This window comes from Apium graveolens, chromosome 11, assembly GCF_009905375.1.
Source record: "Apium graveolens cultivar Ventura chromosome 11, ASM990537v1, whole genome shotgun sequence".
In the NCBI taxonomy this organism is placed as follows: Eukaryota; Viridiplantae; Streptophyta; class Magnoliopsida; order Apiales; family Apiaceae; genus Apium; species Apium graveolens.
In genome coordinates, this window is record NC_133657.1 from 38,115,165 (window position 1) to 38,132,645 (window position 17,481).

Here is a 17,481-nt window from a genome sequence, read left to right on the forward strand (position 1 = left end):
ACCATTATGTTATCAAATTCTATAAATATATAGGGTCTCAATATAATTGGTGTCTATTCAACTTCTATCTCTTTTGTGGATGTCTGGTAGAATGTTATTTGTGCAACGAAAGTTGGCATTTAGCAGTTTCGTGTTATCTGATTAGTATCATCACCATTGCATGCTAAGGTTAAGAGCAATAAGGCTATTGAATGAAGTATTTAATGAAGTTAGAATCCCATGTTTGTGTCATATTTTATTCAACTCTATTTAATCTCTTAGTTTATGTTCTCTAGTATAATTCTCCATAGTTAAACATTGTTATAATCAAAACCTAATTTGTTATTCATCTTAGCATTGAATAATAGCCATATCATTGTTGCATAAGTGCATAAATCACAAAGTTAAACTAAACCAATCCATGTGGGAACAAACTAGAAATAATTCTATATTACTTGCGATCGCGTATACTTGCGTGTATTATTAGCGCGTGTTTAGCCGTAACAAGTTTTTGGCGCCGGTGCTGGGGACTCGGTGTTAACTTTTAGTTTATGTATTTGTCATCATTGATCGTTAAAGTTTATTGGCTCGGACATTGTTACTTACCTACTCTTTTCCTTGTTGTGTTTCAGGTACTCTAGCGAGTGTGTATGCATACGTGTTCGCGGGCTCGTAAGAGAAATCTGGATAAAGCCGAGGAAGAAGTTGTGGTGGAGCGAAGGGAAGTTTTTGAGGACGAAGAGAAAGTAGAAGAAGAAGAGAAAATCGAGGAACCAGCTTTAATAGAGATGGGAGATAAGGCAGATATTCCTAAGGCTTTGATGGACTATTATCAGCCTAAAATCAATGATATTCAGTCAAGCATCATCAGACCAACCATCATGGCTAACACTTTTAAGATCAAGTCGAGCACGATTCAGATGATACATAACTCAGTTCAGTTTGGGGGTTCTCTTATAGAAGACCCCAATTTGCACATCAGGGATTTCATCGAGATCTGCGACACTTTCAAGTTCAATTATATGAATGAAGATGCTATCAAGCTGCGACTCTTCCCATTCTCTCTGAGGGATAAAGCGAAGTGCTGGTTACATTCTCTACCACCAGGGTCTATCACCAAATAGGAGGATCTTGCTCAAAAATTTATCACTAAATTCTTTCCTATGGCGAAGACTGCTGCAATCAGAAATGCTCTTACTTAGTTTGCGCAGCAAACTGGAGAATCTCTGTGTGAGGCTTGGGATCGATACAAGGAGATACTAAGAAAGTTCCCATATCATGGCATGCCTGATTGGATGATTATAAACTGTTTCTATAATGGTTTAGGTGCTCAATCTAGACTGATGCTCGATGCAGCATCTGGTGGAGCCTTATGGGCCAAAAGCTATAATGAAACTTATGAGTTGATTGAGTTAATGGAATTTAATGAATACCAGAATCCTACGCAAAGAATGTTGCAAGGCAAGGTAGCAGGAATTCTAGAAGTGGATACAGCTACTGCTATAGCTGCTCAACTTCAAGCTTTGACGATGAAAGTGGACTCTTTGGCTAGTTATGGAGATAATCAAATCACTAGTGTTTGTGAACTTTGTGTGGGGGCACATGAAACTGAGCAGTGTGCTATTTCTAGAGTATCAACTCAATTTGTGAGCAACTTTCAGAGATCACAACAACAAGCTCCAGCCACTTATCATCCCCATAACTGCAATCATCCTAACTTCAGCTGGAGCAACAATCAAAATGCGGTGCAACAATCTTATCAGCCATACACAGCAAAACAGTATAACCCTCCTGGTTTTCAGCAACCGCAATATGCCCCGAGGCAACAACTTCAACTTCAGCAGTTACCGCAAGCTAATGAAAAGTCTGAATTGAAGGAGTTGAGGCTCAAGTGCAAGAGCTAAGCTGTTTTTATCAAGACCTTGGAGAATCAGATTGGGCAAATTGCTAATGCATTACTGAATCGTCAACCCGGCACGTTTCCGAGCGATACTGAAGTGCCAGGCAAGAAGGAAGCTAAGGAGCATATTATAGAAATTACATTGAGGTCTGGTATTACAAATCTTGAAAAAGCTAATACTCCAGATTCTGAAGTTGAGGCTGAAGAAGAAGTGCAGAAGGAAGCAGAAGTGGAACCAAGGAAGACTACTCTTGAGCACACTCCTCGTGAGGGTAATACAGGGGAGAAACAGATCTATCCTCCATCTCCTTTTCCTAAGAGGCTGCAGAAGAAAAAGCTGGATAAGCAGTTTGCTAAGTTTCTGGAGGTGTTCAAGAAACTTCACATCAACATACCTTTCGCTGAAGCTCTTGAACAAATGCCTAGTTACGCGAAATTCATGAAAGGTATTCTCTCTAGGAAGGTGAAGCTTGATGATTTAGAGACCGTTGCTCTCACGGAGGAATGCAGTGTTGTGCTGCAACAGAAATTGCCTCCGAAGCTTAAAGATCCTAGAAGCTTCACTATTCCTTGAACAATTGGAAAGGTGTCATTTGACAAATGTCTATGTGACTTGGGAGCTAGCATCAATCTGATGCCCTTGTCAATCTTCAAAAAGTTGGACTTGCCTGATCCAAAGCCTACTTATATGACTTTGCAGTTGACCGACCGTTCTATTACATATCCGTGAGGTATTGTGGAGGACGTCTTGGTCAAGGTAGATAAACTGATCTTCCCTGCTGATTTTGTAATTCTGGATTTTGAGGAGGATAAAAAGATTCCTATAATCTTGGGAAGACCTTTCTTGGCTACTAGATGAACCTTGATAGATGTGCAGAAAGGTGAGCTCACCATACGAGTGATGAATCGGGATGTAACTTTTATTGTGTTCAATGCCATGAAATTCCCTACGAAAAGTTGAGGAGTGTTTTAAGGTGGAGATGGTCGATTTTGTGGTTAATTCCGAACTCGATCGATTGCTAAGGTCTGATGCCTTAAAGAAGGCCTTGTTGGGGAATTCCGATAGTGAAGATGACGAGGGTGATGAGCACTTGAAATATTTGAATGCTTCTCCCTGGAAGCGAAAGATGGATATGCCTTTTGAAACTCTTAGATTGGAGGAACTGAAGAGTTCTCCAAAGCGCCTCAAGCCATCTATTGAGGAAGCTCCTACTCTTGAGCTTAAGCCTTTACCTGAACATTTGAGGTATGCATTTTTAGGTGATGCAACCACTTTGCCTGTTATTGTTACATCTGACCTTTCAGGTAGCGACGAGGAGAAGCTTTTGAGAATTCTTAGAGAATTCAAATCGACAATTGGTTGGACTATAGCAGATATCAAGGGAATCAGCCCTTCTTATTACATGCACAAAATTCTGCTAGAGGAAGGAAGTAAGCCTACTGTTGAGCAACAGATAAGGCTAAATCTGATCATGAAAGAGGTTGTGAAGAAGGAAATCCTCAAGTGGCTAGATGCAGGGATTATCTATCCTATTTCTGACAGTTTATGGGTGAGCCCAGTTCAGTGTGTGCCAAAGAAAGGTGGTATCACTGTGGTAGCAAATGAGAAGAATGAGCTTATTCCTACACGAACAGTCACGGGGGTGGAGAGTTTGCATGGATTATAGAAAGCTAAACAAGGCTACAAGTAAGGATCACTTCCCTCTTCCTTTCATTGATCAGATGCTTGATACATTGGTTGGGCATGATTACTATTGTCTTTTGGATGGCTATTCGGGATATAATCAGATTCGTATCGCTTCAGAAGATCAAGAAAAGACTACATTCACATGTCATTTTGGTACTTTTTCTTTTGGAAGAGTTTCTTTTGGGCTATGTGGAGCGCCAGCCACTTTTCAGAGATGCGTGATGGCTATCATCTCTGATATGATTGGAAATAATGTAGAAGTGTTCATAGATGATTTCTCGGTCTTTGGAACTTCTTATGATGAATGCTTGCATAATCTTGGGTTAGTGCTGAAAAGGTGCGTTGAGACCAATTTGGTTCTCAATTGGGAGAAATGTCATTTTATAGTGCACTAAGACATCATTCTTGGTCACAAGGTTTCTAGTAAGGGTCTTGAGATGGACAAAGTCAGGGTGGGGGTTATTGAAGATCTTCCTCCACCAAATTCTGTTAAGGGAATTCGTAGTTTTCTTGGTCATGCGGGTTTCTACAGGCATTTCATCAAGGACTTCTCTAAGATTTCGAAGCCGTTGTGCAATTTGCTAGAGAAAAATGTTCCTTTCAAGTTTATTGACGAGGGCCTTGCTGATTTTGAGACACTCATGAAGAGTTTGATTACGGCACCTGTCATAGCTACACCTGATTGGTCTGAACCATTTGAAATGATGTATGATGCAAGTGACTATGCAGTTGGAGCAGTTCTTAGGCAAATAAAGAACAACATGTTTCATGTAGTAACTATGCCAGTAAGACTCTTAATGGTGCTCAACTGAACTACACCACTACTGAGAAAGAACTTTTGGCTATTGTCTATGGTTTTGAGAAATTTCGATCTTATCTACTTGGGGACGAAGGTGACGGTTTTCTGTTAGGAATATGTGTATTAGTTTGATGATAAGTTATACAAAACACTTAAGTAGAAATCTACTGTTTGTAGCCTCAACGGATAAGACCATCTTGGCTATCCGTTGAAGGAGTAGCTTTACTTAGCAATAAGTTTAGTATTGTAACACATTTCATTCTCTGGATTCAAGTTGTAATTCTTAGATGTTGTAGGAAATTATCAGTCATGTTGACTACTAGTGGATATGCAAATAGGAGGGCTAATTGTAAATATTTCATGTCTTGTAATTTTGTATAAGTGAAGAAGTATCAACTGATATTGAAGACCTTCAACGGATAAGAAACAAAGTTTCAACGGATGTCTCTAAAGCTTCAATGGATAAGTGCTTCAACGGATAAAGACTTCAACTACTAATGCATCAACGGATAAAGCTTCAATGGATAAAGCCTCAACGGATAAGGCATCAACGGATGAAAGCTTCAACGGATGCTTAGTTCATTAGCAGTTGATAGTGATAATTCATAAGCTGACAGAGGCACATGGGTTGACAGAGACAAACTGGAATGTGGAAGCCTCTAGGAGGAATCAAGAAAATGCAGCATTTCCATTCTGGTGCAAACAAGGAAGTATTCAAAGATTAACAGCTAAGCCTAAATTGCATTGGATAGAGAAATGAAGAAGAAACATGTGAAGAGCCTTTTTAATTGTATTTTACAGTTTTATCTTTACTTGTAAACTTGGTGATATATAAACCAAGTAGCAGCTAGTAATTAAATGAGAATTTTCCAGAGCTGTTTAGAAAAATCCAGAGAGAAAATCATCTAGTTCGTACTAAGAAGCAGCTGTGATTTAATTCCTTGAATCACAGATTTTCTGAAATAACACATCTCTGGTGGAACAACAAATCCACCAGAAAAGTTTTTAAGTTCTTTGTGTTCTTTACATTTGTGTTTGAATATATATATATGTCTGTATTAGCTTCAATCCATTCACACACATTTGCTCACTAAAACACTTAGCCTTAGAAACTACTCAAAACTTGAAAAAGTTTTAAGATTTACATTCAACCCCCCTTCTGTAAATCTCATTGTTAGTCCACTGGGAACCAAGTAGCAACTAGTAATTAGATGAGAATTTTCCAGAGCTGTTTAGAAAAATCCAGAGAGAAAATCATCTAGTTTGTACTAAGAAGCAGCTGTGATTTAATTCCTTGAATCACAGATTTTCTGAAATAACACATCTCTGGTGGAACAACAAATCCACCAGAAAAGTTTTTAAGTTCTTTGTGTTCTTTACATTTGTGTTTGAATATATATATGTCTGTATTAGCTTCAAGCCATTCACACACATTTGCTCACTAAAACACTTAGCCTTAGAAACTACTCAAAACTTGAAAAAGTTTTGAGATTTACATTCAACCCCCCTTCTGTAAATCTCATTGTTAGTCCATTGGGAATAACAATTGGTATCAGAGCAAGCTCTTAACATACAAAGAGTATAAAGATCTATTCTGCTAACATCATGAGTAAGAAGGATATTGGTGTAAAGATTCCAATCTTGGAAAGAGATAACTATCATCACTGGAAAGTGAAGATGCATTTACATCTTCTCTCTCAAGATGAAAGTTACATCAACTGCATTGAAAATGGTCCTCACATCCCTCACAAGGTGGCCACAGCTGCTACTGCAACAGTTACTGTTGGACAGTCTATTCTCAAGCCAAAAGCAGAATGGACTGTTGAAGATATTGAAGAGGTTCACAAGGACAAGAAAGCCATGAACATTCTGTTTAATGGCCTAGATCAAGATATGTTTGACAATGTCATTAACAGCCAAACTGCTAAGGAAATTTGGGATACTGTGCAGCTTATCTGTGAAGGCACTGAGCAAGTTAGAGAAAACAAAATGCAGCTTCTCATTCAACTATATGAATATTTTCATCTTGAAGAAGGAGAATCATTGAATGATACCTTCAACAGATTTCAGAAACTGTTGAATGGATTGAAGCTGTATGGCAGAATGTTAAGTCAAGGACTCCAATTTAAAATTTCTAAGGTCTCTACCAAAGGAATGGAAGCCTATGACTGTTTCTCTAAGAAATTCTCAAGATTATAAGGACTTCACACTTGAAAGATTATATGGAATTTTGAAGACATATGAACTTGAGATGGAGCAAGATGAGCTGTTGGAAAAGGGAAAGAGAAAAGGAGGATCAGTTGCACTTGTAGCTGACAGTGAGAAGGTTGGAGCCAGGAATGAGGAGAAGACAATGCCAAGTCTCAAAATTGGCACAAGCAAATCAGAATCAAGCAAGGGTAAAGAGCAAGTAGCTGAGGATGAAAACAATTCCAGTCAGGATGACTCTGATGATGTTGATGAACATCTGGCTTTTCTGTCCAGGAGGTTTGCAAAGATGAAGTTCAGGAAAAATACAAAATTCACTAAGCCAAACAAAAACATGGTGGACAAATCCAAATTCAAATGTTATAACTGTGGCATTAGTGGACACTTTGCAAGTGAGTGTAGGAAGCCAACCTCTGATAAGAAGAAATTTGAGCAAGTTGATTACAAAAAGAAGTATTTTGATTTGCTCAAACAAAAGGAAAGAGCTTTTCTCACTCAAGATGATTGGGCAGCAGATGGAGTCAATGAAGATGATGATATGGAATATGTCAACCTAGCCCTGATGGCTAATTCTGATTAAAATGAAACTAGTTCATCAAGCAACCAGGTAATTACTACTGATCTCTCTCAGCTTTCTAAAAATGAATGCAATGAAGCCATAAATGATATGTCCAATGAATTATATCATTTGCGTGTTTCCCTTAAATCACTAGCTAAAGAAAACACTAGGATCAAAGAGAATAATGTGTTTTTAAGTGATAGGAATGCTGTGTTAGAAGATCAGGTAAATGAGCTTGAAAAGATTAAACTTAGATGCTTGACTGTTGAGAGTGAACTAGAAGAAGCTGTTAAGAAAGTAGAAATTCTTTCTAAACAGTTAGAAAGTGAGCAAGAGGTAATCAAGGCCTGGAAAACATCTAGGGATGTTAGTGTTCAGATTGCCAAGGTTCAGGGAATTGAATCATTCTGTGAGGATGCCTGGAAGAAAAACAAAAAGGAGTTAGAATTAATTGATGGATTGTCAATGGATGTGGAATCAACGGATGATGAAAGTTATCCGTTGAAGAAAGAAAAAGAGCATCTGTTGAAGGCTCATCAATTAAAACAGGCAAGTAATTTTAAAAATAAAAATCTCAATAAGAAGGATGATTCAACTTTCAAGAACTTTGTCAAAGAAGGAGCTATCACATCCAAAGATGCAAGTAAGGTGAATATAGGACACATGACTTTATATCAGCTAAAAAATAGGCTTAAGTTGGTTGAGGATAAGAAGGAAACTAAAAGAAAATCTAAAAGAAATGGTAAGGTAGGGATTAATAAACATAACAATTACACACCTGATAGGTATGCTCCTAGAAAAAGCTGTGTGCGTTGTAAAAGTGTTAATCACCTATCTGATAATTGCAAATCTGTTAAAAATGCTCACATGCCTTCAAATCCCTCCATGCCTAACATGTCTATGTCACCTCTGCATGCTATGCCTGTTATGTCTCATCAACATCCCCATCCACATTTTGTAAACATGCCATATATTAATAATCCTTATTTTACTGCATTTAGTATGCCTCAAATGCCATACAATATGCCTATGTGGAATAACATGTTTGCACAATCTATGCCTTATCAAACTCAATCAAATGTGCTAAATGATTCTGTGACTAACCCTGCACTTCAACCAACCACATCTGAGATCAAGGTTGACCCAAAGTTACCTAAGTCAAAAGATGCAGGAGGAATGAAGTCTAGGAAAAAGACTAACAAGGCTGGACCCAAGGAAACTTGGGTACCAAAATCAACTTGATTGATTTTGTTGTGTGCAGGAAAAAAGAAGGAATCTATGGTACTTGGACAGTGGCTGTTCAAGACACATGACAGGAGATTTCACCCTGCTCACAGAGTTTAAAGAGAGAGCTAGCCCTAGCATAACCTTTGGAGATGACAGCAAAGGATTCACTATGGGATATGGCTTGATTTCAAAAGAAAATGTCATCATTGATGAAGTTGCATTGGTTGATGGTCTCAAACACAACTTATTGAGCATCAGTCAACTATGTGACAGAGGGAATATTATTTCCTTCAATTCTGAAGCCTGTATTGTCACAAGTAAGAAGGACAATAAAGTGGTTCTAACTGGAGTTAGAAAAGGGAATGTGTACTTAGCTGACTTCAACTCTACAGATGCAGAATCTATTACTTGTCTTCTCAGCAAAGCAAGCTCAGTTGAAAGTTGGCTATGGCACAAGAAGCTGTCCCATTTGAATTTCAAGACAATGAATGATCTAGTCAAAAAGGACTTAGTTAGAGGAATACCTCTAGTAGAATTCACAAGGGATGGACTGTGTGATGCTTGTCAGAAAGGAAAGCAAAAGAAAGTATCATTCAGTAAGAAGCTTAAATCTGCAATTGATGAACCATTACAACTGCTACACATGGATCTTTTTGGACCAGTCAATGTATTGTCAATTTCAAGGAAAAAATATTGCCTAGTGATTGTAGATGATTTCTCAAAGTTTTCATGGGTTTATTTTCTTGGATCAAAGGATAAAGCTAGTGAAATCATTATCAATCATATCAAGCAAGTCAACAATCATCCTGATTTCAAAGTAAGGAATATTAGGAGTGAAAATGGAACTGAGTTCAAGAATTCAACCATGAAGTTGTTCTGTGAAGAAAATGGGATCATGCATGAGTTCTCAGCTCCAAGGACCCCACAATAAAATGGTGTGGTGGAAAGGAAGAACAGATCACTAATTGAAGCTGCAAGGACAATGCTTGAAGAGTCAAAACTCCCAACTTACTTTTGGGCTGAGGCTGTTAACTGTGCATGTTACACTCAGAATATTTCTCTAATCAATCAGGCAAAAGGCATGACTCCCTATCAATTATTCAAGAGAAGAAAACCAACTTTAAACTTTCTGCATGTCTTTGGTTGCAAATGTTACATCTTAAGGAATCAATCTGATCACAAAGGGAAGTTTGATGCAAAGGCTGGTGAAGGCATATTTGTTGGTTATTCTGCTGGAAAATCATATAGCGTTTACAATCTAAGAACCAATATTGTCATGGAATCTGTGCATGTTGTGTTTGATGATAAAAAGATTGATGGACTAACAGATGAGGGACATCATGAAGGACTCAAATTTGACAATATTCAGATATATTGTGATGATAGTGAAGATGAGAATGATGAAGAAGGCATCTCAAGAAGAATTCAAAATCTGCCTTTGGATAATGCACAGAATGCTGCATCCGTTAAAAGTCATAATTCAGCTTCCGTTGAAAGAAGCAATGCAGCATCTGTTGAAAGACAAAGTGCATCATCCGTTAAGTTCATAATAAAGCATCCGTTGATCACGGTCTATCAACGGATAATCAATTCACTTCATCAGTTGATAGAGCTCCCAATTCCTTTCAAAGGATCAGCAACTCAGGGGGAGTTTCAACCAATCAACATTCTATCACACATCATGACAATACGGAGGCAACCTCATCTAGAGCTAATCTACCACCTCAAAGGAAATGGACCAAGAATCACCCTTTTGAACTGATCATTGGTGATGTTACATCTAAAGTGCAAACTAGAAGGGCTATTCAAGATGAATGTATGTATAGTAGCTTTCTATCATAGGAGGAACGTAAGAGAGTGGAAGAAGCTCTATTTGATCCAGATTGGATTTTAGCAATGCAAGAGGAGCTAAACCAATTGAGAGGAACAAAGTATGGAAGCTGGTACCCAAGCCAAAGAACAAGAGTTCTATTGACACAAAATGGGTATTCAGAAACAAGATGGATGAAAATGGCATTGTCATAAGGAATAAAGCCAGATTGGTTGCTAAAGGCTATTCTCAATAAGAGGGAATAGATTTTGATGAAACATTTGCTCCAGTTGCCAGACTTGAAGCCATCAGAATCTTTCTAGCCTATGCAGCCCATACCAATTTCAAAGTCTATCAAATGGATGTCAAGAGTGCATTTCTAAATGGGGAATTGGAGGAAGAAGTTTATGTAAGCCAACCTCCAGGATTTGAAGATCCAAACTTTCCAGACTATGTGTATTATCTGTTGAAAGCACTCTATGGACTAAAGCAAGCACCTAGAGCCTGGTATGAGACTTTGTCAAAATTTCTTCTAGATAATCACTTCACAAGAGGTACTGTTGACAAAACTCTTTTCTTTAGAAATGTTAATGGCTCTACAATACTTGTTCAAATTTATGTAGATGATATTATATTTGGATCTACAGATGATAAGCTTTGTAAAAAGTTTGCTAAGTTAATGCAAAGTAAATATGAAATGAGCATGATGGGAGAGCTAACTTATTTTCTTGGTTTACAAGTTAAACAAGTTAGTGGTGGAATTTTCATTAGTCAAACTAAATATATTTATGATCTTTTAAAGAAGTTTGACTTAATGGATTGTTCATCTGCAAAAACTCCCATGGCCACTGCCACCAAGCTTGAATTAAACAAGGCTGAAAAGTCTGTGGACATTTCAAGTTATAGAGGCATGGTTGGCTCACTTTTATATTTAACTGCTAGTAGACCTGATATAATGTTTTCTACATGTCTCTGTGCTAGATTTCAAGCTGACCTAAAGAATCTCACTTAGTGGCTATTAAAAGAATCTTCAGATATCTCAAAGGGACTCCAAATCTAGGAATTTGGTACCCTGGAGAGTCTGGTTTTGATCTAATTGGCTACTCAGATGCAGATTATGCAGGCTACAAAATAGACAGGAAAAGCATAACTGGCACCTGTCAATTTCTAGGGAACAAGCTTGTGTCATGGTTCAGCAAGAAGCAAAATTCTGTTTCTACATCAACAGCTGAAGCTGAGTACATTGCTGCTGGTAGTTGCTGTGCACAGATACTATGGATGAGGAATCAACTATTTGACTTTGGACTAACTGTTGACAAAATTCCTATATTCTGTGACAACACAAGTGCCATTGCCATTACTGAAAATCCAGTGCAGCACTCAAGAACCAAGCACATTGACATCAAGTACCACTTCATTAGGGAACATGTGATGAAAGGTACAGTGGAACTTCATTTTGTTCCAAGTGAAAAGCAGATTGCAGACATATTTACCAAGCCACTTGATGAATCAACATTCACAAGATTAGTAAGTGAGCTAGGTATGCTTAATTATTTATAAATTTATGTCCTCTATATAATCTGCCTTGAAGCCTGAAATGAATTTGATGCAAGAACAAAGTTGGCTTTAAGTAAGACTTATCCTATCAACGGATATTCCCTATCCGTTGAAAGCCAAAATTGTTCTATCAACGGATGTTCATTATCCGTTGAAAGACAAATACATTTCTGGTAATTTTATCCCTCAACGGATAAAATAGTGTTGATCATCAACGGATAACTATTTACCTTATCCGTTAAAGTGTCACATCAGTTACTTTAAGTGAGTCACAGCCGTTAATTCTTTTACCTAATCGTTGATACAGATATACACTGTTGTATGTATTTGTATTAAAGGCAGTTTTCAGAATTTCTACAGTTTTCTTTATTCTTAAATGGCTGTAATTTATTTAAAAGTATCATTTAATCATTTTATTTATGTTTTAATTCAAGAAAGTATAAAAGCCCATTGAATTCTTATTTTCACTTTACGCTTTCTTGTAATTATTATTCTCCTTCTCTCCCAAAATTCTCAAGTTTTTCTCTGCAACCTCTACTCACAACAATGGCACCAGTAGTCAAAATTATGTCTCAATCTGGATTTGTTTATGAAAAGAATAATTTCGTAGCCTTGGTTGAAAAGAATGAAGCCCATTCTGATTATCACAAGATGATGGACTTCATCAAAAACTGCAAACTAAGCTATGCAATGCTGGAAGCCCCAACCATCTACTATGAGGTGATTGAGGAGATTTGGACAACTGCAGAGTTCAACTCCACAGATATGACTATTGCCTTCTCTCTCAAAGGTAATGATTATTGCATTAACTGTGATGATATACAGTCTTGCTTTAAGTTGCCTTAGAATAATGCCATGACACCACACACTGATAAAGATGTATCTGCTATGTTAGATTCCATAGGCTATGCTTTTGATTCTGCTAGTTTAGGTAGTATTAGAAGGAAGGGCCTTAGGAAAGAATGGAGTTTTCTTGGAGATGCCTTTATCAAGGTTTTCTCTGGGAAGATTAGCAATTTTGATGCCATGACTCTTGTTAATATGCTCTATATGCTAGTTTCTGATAGGTACTTTAATTTTAGCAACTATGTCATGCTAGAATTAGGTTACAGATTAGGTAACAAAGCTAATAGACCACATAACATCTACTATGCTAGATTTTTTATGTTATTGGCTAACCATGTTGCTGAAGGATTGGTTATATCTAATGAGAACAATAAACTCAAATGCTGGGCACAAGAGAAAAGGGTCCTTGCCGACCTTTTGAGAATCAACCTCAACAGTCAGGTGCCATTGGTATATTTGCCAATCATGAATGCACCACAGGTAAGTGAGGTAAACACTTCTATAACTCCTAATGTTTCCAACCCCATTGTTTCTTTGCCTTCCAGTGTGGAAATGGAATCTGTGTCTTTGTCCAAACAGGTTCCTACCAAAGCCACCAAAACTAAAATTTCAAAATACAAGTCAAAGAAAACCACCTTTGTTGTCTCTCAAAAGACAACAGTTGTAACAACTACCAAAAACCCTGAAGGGAGTGAACAGGGTGTGAGTGGTGAGGGGAGGGGTGAACATCAAGAAACCCCCCAGGATAAGGTGGGAGAGGTGAGTGGTACCCCAGCCAGCCAAGCCACAGTCTCTCAAAAGACTGTGGTGGTTCAAAAGGAGTCAAACACATCCCTAGTTGCATCCTCCCAAAATGGTGCAACTATTGAAAATAGTCCCCAACCAGGGACACAGAACAAAAGAGGGAGGGACACTGAAGCCACACATTCACCAATCAAAGCCCTTTCAAGGAAGAAGAAGGCCAAGACCCTAGTTTCCACACAAGGGGCACACACAGCACAGATACATCCACCTGTATCTTTGCCTTATCAAACTCAGCTTGATGTGACTCCAGCAAATGTGGAGTCACAACCCCATTCTCTCATAATAGAAACTGTTACGACCGGCATTTTATGTAATATTATTTGTGAATTTGGTATAATATTAAGTCAAATGAAAATATATTCAATGATTGTACGTTTGTGTGAGTGAAAATTTCTGCATTATAAATTTGCTTTGGGTAGTATATGATTTTTCAAAGCAAGAGTTTATTTAATTTCTTTATTTTTGATTTATAAGGAATATTCTAAGCTTTGGAAAAATCTTCTTTTAAAAGGCATTTTGATCACAAATTTTGAAAATGATTTTATAAAGTCTCTAAAAATACAAGTTATTTTATGGTATAAATTTTATAATTTTTGAACTTGTATTTTATTTTATAAAAATAAATCTTTACAAATTTTATTTGTTATAATTATCAAATTACATGAATAACCTTGCATGCAAACTCTCTTTCTATTCTCTCAAAGGGCAAATAAGACTTTTCCAACCCCACTAACTCATTTGATTATTACCAAATTACTACCTTAGCCTTGCATGCAAAATGGCCTAACTTTAGCCAAGGGACATTTTTGTAAGTTCTCACTTCCACTCATTACTTGTCAACCAAATAGCATAAAACAAACAAATCAAAGTGGAGAGAAGTCATTCATCATTTCACACTCCAACACACCACAAAAATTTCTCTCTTCCCCTCCCTCCCTTTTGCTCTCGGCCGAACCCCATTTCCCCCACTCCCTTCCATTTTTCATTCCATTTCTCATCTTCCCTAGTGTAATTCTTTCACCTACATTTATTTTATATACTTCCCAAGAGTTTTGTGATTTGGAAGATGAAGTTTCATGGTTACATGTGTAGTTTTGTGTGATCTCCAAAGAGAAACTCTTGATTCTTGTGAATTCAAGAGCTCTCTATGAGATATATTATGTATATGTGCTAACTAAGTGTTTTATGGAGATATCATGCTTTAAAATCCTTTGCATGCTACTGAAATCTCATTATAAATTTATGTTTAGCCATGCATGCTAGTTTTAAGACATTAAAATGATGATCAACCCTGTTTTGCATGCTATTCTTTTCGAAATCATGTTGTTATCTATAAAATTCGAAATAGATGTGCTTAAATAGATTGTTTCCATGATGAATTTCTTATTAATAATTAAAAGGAGTTATATTTCATAATTATTAAGGATAAGTATTAGGTGCAAGTCGATTTTACAAGCATTTACAACTTTATGCCTAGCCGAAATCTTGTTATGTGCTTTTCATGAGTTGCATGTTATATATTTAGTTGCATGTTGTTGTTTTTAGGCATGGATGATCTCACCCAATGTTATTTTGAGAATAAAGGAGTTAGTTCAGTAGATTACCATGTATAAGTCTTGGTTTAAGTATTGAGTTTTTGTTAGTTGAGTTGTCAAGTCAAAACCTTGGAAAAATGAGAGTTATAGTTTCTGCAGAAAAATCAGTTTAATACCCTGAGGTTTAGAGTGAGTTTTGACCATGTCATTGATGTGCACTTTGAGGCCCAAGCTACCAGAAGTTAGTATGGGGAGTATATAATAGGTTTTAGGAGTTGGTTGGAGGTTTGCATGTCATTTGGTTAGGTGCACAAGTAGAATAACAAAATCTGTCCAGCAGGGGACAGTTTTGTTGCAACTTAGAAATAGGGAGATTTGGCCATGTCATGGGTAGGCCCTCATTAGGCCCAATTGGGCCTTAGTTAGAGGGTATGTCAGAGAAGTTTTTCCAACCATAGTTCATAGGATATGAGCTAGAACCATGTGTTACAAGTTAATTCAAGTCAGGGCATTTTCTGCCCAGAAAAACAGGGGAACCTTGGACTTTTAGCTTAGGCCCAAGAAGGCCCAAGCCAGGCCTTTGAGCCACATCAAGCTTGTGAGATGCCCTTAGGTCAGGAGAGTCTTGTGTAAAAATTTTGAAGAAAAACTTGTAGTTTAAGAGTGTCTAATGCACTCAAGAAACCTTAGTTACCATTCTGAAATTTGCACCAGTGAGCACTTTCACTTATCACATAGTTTTAGAACACTTAGAAGTGAGTATTAGGTCAACCACCATAGTTGTAAGATAGTATAAGGTCAGTAGAGAAAAAGGCACAAGTGAGGGTCAATAGGTTTTGGATAATTTAGGAAAGGCACATTGAGTTAGGAAGCCCAAATTTAAAGACTTTGTTTAGTTAGCGACCAAGTGACTTAAGTGGTGAGTCGAGATCATCCAAGCCTAGTGTGGCATTATGGTGTATATGATGTTATTTGGTATTAATATACGATATGTGATTATGTGGCTACGTGTGTACATTTGAAAATATAATGGTGGATATGAATTAAGTGCGTATAGGCCTAAGTGACATCCATGTTTAATTTCGGGTTGTAAATAGGTTAAGATGGTAAGAATATATTATAATGAGGATTATTATTATTTATGTAGGATCTCGAGACGAGGGAAAACTTGCCATAAAAGTCGAGTGAAGCTCCAGTTGTTGCTCCGACCAGTCAGACCAGACCAGTCTATCTCAAGGCAAGTGATTCAACTTGACCTTCGTATTTACTGTAAACAGTTCATATATATATCGATGCAATTATCCTGAGTCATTTTGATATATTTAAATCAAGCGTATCTTTTGCTTATCTTTGAGTTACATAGAGATGCCATGAACCCTCGAGTACGTATTGTAAGTAGTTCAAAAGTCTTTCATGATAGTTTAATGCCATGATAAAATAGAGATTTGTTATAATACCTTATTGATCCTTTTGATTATCATGCTATTGATCCCTGAGAAATCTTGATATTGCACCCTGATGCTTTGATTCAACTCTTGAAATAACCTCGATAGAAACTTTATCTTGATACCTAAAAGCCAATCATTTCTTAAATTCATTCATGATTGTTTGATAACCCTATCCTTACCCTAAAAGCTTGATACCCTGTTATATCTTGAGCTGATGATCACTTTCTTTATATTTTAACACCTCTATCCTATTGGAACCAGTGATGCTTATCTTCTTGATGTTCTAATACCTATACCTTGTCTACAACCATTGCTTTAAGCCTAGTTTGGCATTACTCTTTCATATTATCCAATAGCCTTGCTCAATTTCCTTGTCAAAGTTCTTGTTTATGGAAACCTCTCAATTACCCTAATATAGTAAAGTCTAGTGGATCATGGCCCTGAGATTTAGTGTCATATTTCCAGTGTTTCAAGTTGATCTATAATCCCTTGATAAAAATGATTACAGTCGAAAGAGATTTTGTCATAAATCGGCATCAATTTTTAAAATGATTAAAATGTGGATTTTTCAGTCCCAAAGGGGGATAAATGTTTTCTTTGAATGGTGGATCTGGACTGAGACGCGAGTCCTTTCCACACTTATATTAGGCTTAAAAGTTGCCTAGGGATTCCCAATAATGTTTTAGAACCCAGCGAGGTTCGGGATTACTTCGCGGCTGATCACCGGCTGTAATCCGTAGCGTCATAAAATGATTTTGATTAAGAATGATTTTAAAATTGTTTTGATGCAAGCAAAATGATGCCAACTCACATGAGTTTTATCTCTCGTTATCATTGATTATGTCTTTCCATTGTCATTCCTAAAGGTATATCTCGATTTATGTTTTGCGTTGTACTATTAGCACTTGTTGAGCTTTTGGCTCACTTCTTACTTTACCCTTATATTACAGCTAGCAGCTATGGTTAGATTCAAGCAGACTGCCCATAAGACCTGTGATGCTGATGCTTATGTTCGAGCTCAGGTAGAATAAGTAATAATAGTTGTGTGAGGACTCGGTATTTGTAATCAGATATAATAGTTGGTAGTGTTGGGCTGTTCCAAACCCTAAACTGTAAGATCTT

At 37.2% G+C, this 17,481-nt stretch overlaps 1 non-coding gene across 1 annotated transcript; it reads right to left on the reverse strand.

Moving 5' to 3' along the window:
* Positions 1-1,157: 1,157 nt before the first annotated feature.
* LOC141699212 (small nucleolar RNA R71) lies at positions 1,158-1,264 on the reverse strand. Its single transcript, XR_012565691.1, has one exon. It is a non-coding gene; the product is annotated as a small nucleolar RNA R71 (small nucleolar RNA).
* Between the last annotated feature and the right edge of the window lie 16,217 nt (positions 1,265-17,481).